This window comes from Cynoglossus semilaevis, chromosome 4 (genome assembly GCF_000523025.1).
Source record: "Cynoglossus semilaevis isolate Cse_v1.0 chromosome 4, Cse_v1.0, whole genome shotgun sequence".
Classification (NCBI taxonomy): domain Eukaryota; kingdom Metazoa; phylum Chordata; class Actinopteri; order Pleuronectiformes; family Cynoglossidae; genus Cynoglossus; species Cynoglossus semilaevis.
In genome coordinates, this window is record NC_024310.1 from 9,087,395 (window position 1) to 9,097,315 (window position 9,921).

Here is a 9,921-nt window from a genome sequence, read left to right on the forward strand (position 1 = left end):
TGCTTGTTAGCGACACGATGGACCGAGCCAGGAACAGATACCGACACCGATGTGCTAACAGCTGGTGACACACTCGAAGAGTCTGACCATTGATGACACTGAGCACATCCATGGTCATGTCGATGAGCGTGGCGTGCCTCTGCAGTGCAGTTATTAACGTATTGACACAGCTGGTTGAAAACACACATGCACAGACGCAGAATAATCACTATGAAATTACGATAGAGGCATTGTAGAGTTTGTATGTGGTGATATGTTTACAGAATTTTACATTTTAGTGTCAGATCAGTGCCATGAAAGTTTGAGTTTTTTCTTTTGATTTTTCTTCTGCAAAACTTACTGGCAACATCAAAACGTATTAATTCATGGTGAAAAAGTCTGGTCTTGGATTTTCTCTTTCTATCACCATGTTGCCAGTTCAACTTCTACCATCCATGCCAACTCTTTAAACAGCAGAGTTGGGTTGTGGAGTGTGGTTTTTCTACATGCAATCGACACTGGAGTTGGTATTGCATATTTTGCACTCAGTACTGTAGTTTTCTGCCAGGTACACTTGGTTAAAAACATAGATGTGTTAATGTGTGTGAGATGGTCAACGTTAGGAACATCGTCACATTTTATGGTATGGTGTTTTTGTATTGTTATCACATGTGACTTTATTTAAAAAAAAATGAAAATAAAATGGAAACTGCATTTTCATGTTTGTTGCAGAAGCATTTGTACCATAATTGTAAAAAAAACGGACTTCCTATTTTAAACCAGTGAGGTGATGTTCAAGCTTAGTAGTCACTGATTGTGTGACTTTACTCTTTTGCATTTGGCAGTCTTCCTGTCTCGCTGTACACGCAAGTACAAAAGATTTGCTAAATTGCTGATGTGTATATCATGTTTCAGCAAATTCTTCGACCGTGACAAATATGAAATTGACCTTTTATTTTCAACATGAGCTTCAGAATACAATGTACATCTAAACAACCGTGACAAACATGACAAATGGACAAAATGGACAAATTGACCTTTTATTTTCAACGTGAGCTTCAGAATACAATGTACATCTAACATGTCTTTTGCTGATCTGACAAGCTTGTTTAAAAATAGATACTAAATTACCTAGTCAATGTCAGGAACAGACAGTGGTAAAAACCAAAAAGACTTGGTTAGGCAAACGTTTGAGCGTTTGGGAAAATTTGTGGTCACTGTTGAAAGAGTATGCACATGATGAGGCAAGATTTAAAACCATCGGCCACAACTCTATACAGAGTCTATACAGCAGGAGGGAGGGGGGATATTACACGAGATAATTCGAGCAGATTTGACAGAAAAACTACAATAAAGAAGCAATATGCATTCCATTTCTAAAGTTTAAATTGGAAGTTATCTCCTTTAAGGTTCCGAAAAATATATTTGGTGACCCCTGGTTTACTTCCTTTGAGCTGTTCCTTTTGAGCTGCTAATATCTCTTAAAACTTGGAGCGGACTTGGCATTCAAGGTATAGCACAGGCTCATAAGCTTCTCTCTCCTGAAAGGTTAATGATGTGAGACATTGCACCAGTCTGTAGCTCAGAGCCCGACTGAGGTCACTACTTTTAACCTTTGCCAGAACTAAAGCTCATAATAAACAGCAGTATTTACATGGGGCCTGGGAGTGTGTGTGTGTGTGTGGGGGGGGGTTCTAGAAAAGATTGGAGACAGATGAAAACACTGAAGCCCCCAGATACGAACGTGATGAGTCACGAGAGAAAGAACCGAAGGGAGAAAGGCACCGTGTGTGTTGTTTCCATTAATACCTGGTTGATCTATATTAATGGAAAATGTCTGGAAGCTTCTAATTACCACAACAAAACCATGGATCTCCATGAAGTACCAAGCCCTTTAAACTGCTTCTTATTAAAGTTAAGAAAAATTGCATCAGTGACGGTGATGAAACAAAGTCTCCATGTTGTTTTATAGCTCCGGGCCGAAAGCGGGATCATGTTTTATTTACTCTCAAATCATGAACCTCCCTGGGTGCCTGAACCCCTTAAAGTGACCTGCGGTATTACTGGCTTTGGGCTCCATCCTTTGGTCAACAGGCAAAACTGCATCAACAAATTCACCTTGTGCAGCTTGGTCTTTGTTTTTCAGGATCTCGGGGAACAATGATGAATATCACATGTTTTACAGTTGCTGCTTTCCTGCTCAGATTTTGCATTTGGCTCTTTGACACTTCTGTATATGAGCTGCAGAGTGAACAATATGTCCACGAAATGAAAGTACCCTCATGCAAAAACAAATTTCCGGCTCCGACACAATCCTACTTAGCTCGTCCAGACAATTCAGTGGGACACATTAACCAACTATTTTTGTATCCGCTGAACTGGCAGACAAGTCATCTACAAACTACAATATTACGGCTGATTAGATCTCGCACATCACTCCAAGGGACTTTTCATTTTCCAAGTGAGTTATCCCGCCTGCTCAGATGATGTAGCCGCATGACATCGAGTGTTAAATAAGCTTCGGACCGGGGCTATCCATTCTACTTTGTGGATGCAATGTAATGTCTACTCCACCGTAAAAATCTTATTTTCCATCCAGTGCAGGTAAACGATCTCCAAGGATATCCTTGTGCTCATTTAACTTTTAAATACAGGGTTTTAAAGACATGCAGATGGCTTCTCACAAAGACCAGATAGGCTTCCTCGAGTGCATCCTGGCATGAGAACACTAGACACTAAAAAATGCATGAGAAATGTGATGGTAGGTGGATGTGTGCTTTCCAGGGGAAGAAGAAAATAATCTTTTTTTTTTTTCTTCCTATTTTCTTTTATGGGAATTGCTCTATAATTATGCAATATGCATGTGGTGGACAATTGCAGTAGGCCAATAATCATTTATAATTATTAACAACCTTTCGCTATGAGGTAGGCACATGTACAGTATGAGCATGACAAAGTTAAATACAGTTATATTAGGCTGAGGATGATTTGATTCTGCATGGTTTTAATGAACTAATTCTGCCTTTGCTGCAATGAAATTTATTGAAAAGTATCGACAATGGCAACATGCTGTGTCTCTACGGTCAGAGCAGCAAAAACACCATTAATAAAGGTAATGGGACATTGCATTAATGCAGTATTTCTATTTTTTTTTTCAACAATAGATGTGACAAATGCAGGACCATTGGTTAAAACTGCACGGTGCCCCCCAGGCCGCACCCACAGCTGCAACTGCATGAGGTTTGATTTTGGCAATATTAAATAACTGGGAAGAGTACTTTCACTGAGTCGATTCGAACATCATGTACCTCAAAAGCTGAAAGTCTAATGCAGGGGTGTCTCATTTTAGTTCATGGGTTGCATACAACCAGTAGATTTTTTGCCTTTGTTTTCATGCAAACAAGTACAAGTATATGATATATTTATTAATATTAATTTATAATGAAATGTAATTTTACAAAAATAAACATTGTTTGTGTATATTTTCAAAAATTCATCAAGCAGGTGTGTCAATCATGGCAGCAGAAATGTTGCAGTACAACCACCTCGGGTTCTGTTCTGCACACCCCTGAGATAAATCCCACTAAAAACCCAGCATCAAAATTCACTCTGTCTGCAAATTTATATCCTCGCCTCACTAGTTTTATCTCTGTTTGGAAGTTTTACAGTGTTGTTTTCTATTAGTCTGAACGAGGTGGCAGAGCACTTATAACAAACATGACTGTTCCACTTAAACCCCTCTATGAACCATAAATCATCCAGGCTTCATCTTGACAGGTGTGGTCACAGTTCAACATTTTCTTTGGTTGGTGTGAGGAGCATTATATTACACGTCCTGATGTTTCTAGAATTCTGTCTTTCTGTAAATCTGTGTTAAAAACTACTGGCTACAGGTTGAAAGTGTGGACGAGAAAAAAGCATTATTACCATACCATACCATATCATACCATATCATACTATAGCATAGCATAGCATAGCATAGCATAGCATACCATACCATATCATATTGTACCATACCATACCATAGTATAGCATAGCATACCATACCATACTATACCCTTTCTGTTTTTTCTTATATAGAGATTGTAGTTTCTTCTGTATATTCATATATAGTTAGATACCAGCACCATCATTCATTTACACCAAAATTGCTGAACGTGAACATTTTCAGCAACTGTAAATGGCTTTTATAAAGTGATGACAGCCAGCCAATAAAGCTCAGAAGGGATGATAAGAAAATTTAAACGGGCAAAGCTCTCAAACTAGTTCTTCAATTTTCCTGGATATCTGATGTATTTTTTGTAAACCAGTATCAGCTGCAACGCCAGAGTGAAAGGCTCATTTTCATATTCTTTCACAGAAAAGTCCCCCAGAAGGTGGTAGAATGATGAACTGCAGCACAGCAGATACATCATAGAACTGTTATCTGGCTGGAAATGGAACCTCGGAAGATCCTGTCACTTCGAAACGCTGTCGTATTATTTTGATCTGGATTAAAAATGAAAATTAAACCCAGTGCTGTGACACACTGAAACAAGAGTACAGGCAATAGAAAACAGCCCAGAGATTTGTGTTGATTTATCGTACCACATGGGAAACATTTGTGGCGCCTGACAGCCTTGCCGCATTCAGCCTTGCTAAACCATAAGCCAAAACAGGCTTTTCCACATTCTTTCACAAGGGATGCTATAAAACTTGTTTACAACTTCCCTAAATGTCAATAAATAATATATAAATGACTTGACCTGTAGGAGAACAGTACAACACAACAGGCTATTCCACACTGTATATACAGTATTTATTGATCTCCTACTGAATCGAGGAAAGATCAAGGAAAAGTGTAAAAGAAACACAGAATGAACGTACATATAGTGAGTAAAGATGAGACTGTGGAAGTGATAATATGGCCCTGATGATCTCATGATGGAATTCTAGCCTGAGGTTTGAAGGAAATGATGGAGTACTCACTCTGAAGCTCTACGTTCAGTGTTTTCGGTGTTGGGTCAGGTGATGATGGCTGTGCTGCACTGACTCAGACAGTGAGAACAGAGTAGAAGAGGAAGAGAAGTCTAATATCTAACAGTGTCCAAGTGTGTATTAGAATGTGGTGACAGGAAAATGAAAATGAGCTGTTAAAGTTTGGCAGCGTGTGAATAAATCTGGTCCACAGCTCCACATTGAAAAAAAAAGTTTTTTTTTTTTTTTCAGCAGTAAATTCTTTGAACCAACAATTCCAAGAGTGAAGGAGTGAAAAAGAGAGAGCGAGAGAGGGGGGGGGGAGTAGAAGACACAGTGCATCACGGGAGTTCCTCTAGTAGGCTAGGCCAGTAGCAAGTTATAATATACTAATAAATATACTATAAATATACTGAATAAGTCCTGTTTAACTGAGCTAGTCAGCTAACTAGCTAGTAGCAAATTATCCCAAATTGAAAGCCAGTAAGTGAAAGCTCCAGAACTTTGTCTCTCAAACAATTTAGCCTTCTGAAAAATTACAATAGCAATAAGTTAAGACTGTTCATGTGGTTCTCAAATTAAGGGGCAGGGTGCTATTCTGTATAGGAAAGGAGCCACAGTGAGAAAACTCCACTGAATAGCATTTTTATATCTTTATATGAATATGAATATTATCCTATAGTGTGTATTTGTCACTATGTATTGTAAGAATTAAATCATATTGTGTCAAACAGCATGGCACAGCATGTATTTAATCAAACTATCCAACATATAATGTAAATAAAACTGTTCAGTAAACAATAGTAACGTTTGTAATGTAGGTAGATCATTGTAGCCTGGTCATTTGAATAGTGGCTTCCAAACCATAAAAGTGTGGACACCCCTGGTTTAGGCTATAAGAAGGAACTGAGCAGATTTCTCCCTTCAAAGGGGCCATTGCAGAAGTTATGGAACCACCGGTCTAATCCTTTTTTCAGGATTATACCGGCTGAGGCCAATTCCAGTATTCATAGGACAAACTCTGGACAGGTCTATTGCAGGAACAAAGGGAGACAAATGACTGTTGAAGTACAAAACATGCAAGCTCCATTCAACAACACCGTCACTGGGCATCAAACCTTCTCCTCCAGAATCAATCAAATACTCATGTTAGATGAAAATTGTATTTCATTTTATTTGAGTGTCTGGCTAATTCCATTCATATATGTAAATTAAAAAATATAAAAAAGGAATAACTAATGTTTTTTTTTTTCATTGATTAAAGTTTCAAAACAAAGTATATGAAGAATAAATTACTAGCTTTATGTCATGATGTTATCAGAGATCTTAGTACTAGACATAAAAAAAACATTAATCATCACATGCAAATCAATGGTCATGGCAAATATGAATAGCCAGGCAGAAGCTACGCTGCTGCAGCCAAATGAACTGGTGCAAACCAGGAATAAATGTTTTTTGTTTTTATGTCGACTTCCAGCACAGCTGCAATGATTCCATGTCCCTCCATAGAGTATATTATTGTGTATTAATCCTGATAAAGATGCCCACACACTGCACTCATTGATGTCATCAGTAACAGGCTGGCTGTTGACACACGTTCTGTTTACCTCTGCGGGATTAAAGGGTAAAGCTTTGATGTCAGAGTAAAGCCTCGGAGTCTTATGATGACACTCAGGTACATCTCTTGTTCCAAACAACAAAGCGCAAAGAAAGAATAATGAACCTTTGTTTTGTTTTTGTTCAATTCTATTAGTTTTATTACTTTATGTTTAATTTCCCATTTGTTCTTAGGACATTTACTGAAGTTAGAAATCATCTCTAGTTTGTTTGTAGAGAATTCCAGCCGGAGCTTTAATGTGGAGACAAGTCCATCCATTAAACGTCTCAAACTGAAACTGCTGCCTCACTCACTTAATTTGTTTTATGTTGCTGTTGCAGTCAGATTGAATCTGTCTTTTGTCCTTGTAATTGCTTGAAGGAAATATACCCGGTGTGTTCACTGCTTTATGTTGTCATTAGACTTCACAGCAGCGCCGCCACTTGAGGGTCAGTGGTTTTTTTTTTCTTTTCTTTTTTTTTTGATTATATCTTTATTTCCCTTTTGGCCCACAACAGAGGCCGATCCCATCTTCTGGGCTGCTGGTCTGTAGTCAGTAAACATGGCCAGTGTGTTTCCCCATTGACATAATCAGGTTGAGTGGTGCTGATGCAGTGACATTTGCAGTAATAGGAGACTGATAATCCTCACACAATTGCTTCTCTACCTCTGCGCTTTAGGGAAGCCATGGGGGACGCACGGCTTCTGCAGAAAATCGGTGGCTTTTTCGTGTGACCGTGAACGTGATAGCCTAGCCCTCACTCTTTAACTCTTATTACCCTGTGGAAAATGGGAGTTCTGCAGGATCAAATGGTCTGTGCTGACTCTGGTGAATGGGGAGCAGAGAGGCCGGCAGAAATAAAAGCAGCAAGAGCTCTCTCAAGTGGCAAAAGAGAAAACTTCTTTTTGACCAGCAGTCAAGGAGCTTCTTTTTTTTAAACTTTAATCCTCATGGAATTGTATCATTCAGGCAAATAAATTACAGTGAGGGTTTAAAAAAAAGCAATTAAAAAGCTTAAGACGGTACACTTTCTTCCAGATGAGATTTCCTCTCACAGCTAAATTAGGTATCAGAATGGCCACGGAACACAGCCATGGAGCAGCGCACTCTTAGATGGTTTAATTAGATAGCAGAAGCGTCCTGCAGCATCAGCTAAACAGCATTGATGGCTCCCGTAGTTTTCTTTCTGAAAGCCTTAAGTGTTTGATTCACAAAAAATATTCAGTTACACAGCTGTACCTTTTTGTATCAAAGATCGATCTGCCTGTATCGGTGCCGTACCAAATTTCGATTGAATGTTAATGGATCATCACTAAAATTTTAAAATAGAACAAAAATTGCACTTTATTTTCTTAACATTGGAGTCTAAATGTGGACATAGCTTATTATCATTTGAAAGGTAAATAGCATAAACATAGCTTATTATCATTTGAAAGGTAATATCGCAGAGCCTCCTTTGGATTATTGTTTACATATTATTCATGTACAATAAAAATATGCATACATATCTCCTTTAGTATATTCCAAAGAATTCCAAAAAATGCTGCATTTCATTTACTCTATTGTTCTATTTATTCTATTCATGTTTTAACAACAACCAAAGAAATTTCTTTCTGATGAGGAATGCAACGACGTAAAGTTGACCGACAAATAAAGAAAGTCTAATGCTAGGTCTAAAAGTAACATATGTCCCTTGTAAAGGTTTTCCAGGATTTTGCAAATTGCATATTAAAGGTGTGAATGTAACATCCTGAGGTTTATAATCCTGGTCTTTTTAAAAAGGAGCAACTGTAGCTAAAAATGAAATTTAAAGAAACTCACTTGAAGTATCATTGGGGCCAGGAACACATATAATATTTTAAGAGCTGTTTCATAACCTAAGGTACATCTTTAGAGGGCAATTTATGTAAGCTATATATACACTTTTTAAAAAATATAATATACATATGTTGGCAGTTACTTTTACTGCGTATGTCCACAGATAGTAACTTCTGTTTTTATGGTCAATTACTAGGTCTTCCCACGTAGGATGGAATACCCTCAGTGGTTCAGCTAGGTTTTAATTAAATTTTCTTTTTCAAATAAAACCAGACTGTACTTTAATGTAGAAAAAAAAAACATGACACGACAAGGATCAGTGCAGCAAAGGCAATGTAACTGCAGCTGTTAGGGTTTGCACATACTGTACACAGTAACGCAGCTACCATCGGTTTGTATGGAGACTAAAGCACAAATAAATCCACCAAATTCCCAGGACCTAAACAATTTCAGGATGTGTCCCGACATTACAACATAACCAACATTTTATTCACATGCAAACAAAAAATCAATTAAAGCTACTTTTCTTTATCTTACCTTTCCAGGTGTTGTTGTGTCTCGTAGAGGGAGAACAAAAACGACGTCTCTAAAATGACTTTGCTCCATTGGAAAAATGTGTGTCCAGTATGTAGGTAAAAGACAAGAGCAGTTTTTAAGCTTTTTTTTTTTTTTGCTTTAATGGCATGAACCGTGCCTCACTTCAAACACATCCCCTTTGCTTTACATCCAGTTCTAAGTGAATCTGTTGCATATAAAGCAGGGCTAACATTAACACTGCACTGTGGACTTATTCATGAGGGGTTATTTTAGGCTACAATATAGCACATAATGAATTCATTTTTAAGAGATAATCATCTGTGTTCACCCACTCATTCAAATCACATGGTTGGTGATGCAAACAGTAATACTACCTCCAGTACATGCTCTCCTGCTTTGTGCTAATCCAGAGAAAACTGTTACATTATTGTAAAAAGTAGAAAAATAAAAATGTATCCATAAATCAGCTTAAAACACATGCATCCTTCCTACAAGCCCTACATTAACAACAATCCAGGGCCAAGGGCTTTTTTTGTGCACAACATTAGCCTTGTCCTTTTATAAAGTGCTAGGAGCCTTCAACACCATGAGTTCTCCCTTGTTCCAGATCACTGCTGTCAATAATTGGAAACAATTGAAAAAGGCTTTGAGGTGGAACATTTTCATTTCTCTCCCTCACTTACACACATTTGCTGGAGAAAGTTGCAGTAAAGCAGCAGGAGTGTGGCAAACCACCGTGTACCCATGTCCGCGCTGCTCTGCTCAATCTCGCTGTTTTCATATCACTTCTCAGTGGAGGTAGCATCTGTTGCCATTGCTTTCTTTCTGCTTTGTTTTTACCACTCTTTTACTACACAGTACTGGCTTTCAAATGTTTTTCTTCCTCTCCTTAGTTGTTCATTTCTTACACATTTATTGACATTTCTGACTGCTTTTGTTCTCCACTTTCATACCGTATGACAGTAACCCGGGGTGTGTGTGCTTGAAAAAAATGTCCAGCATATGCTTCCTGTGTATCTTTCTTTAATTCCTG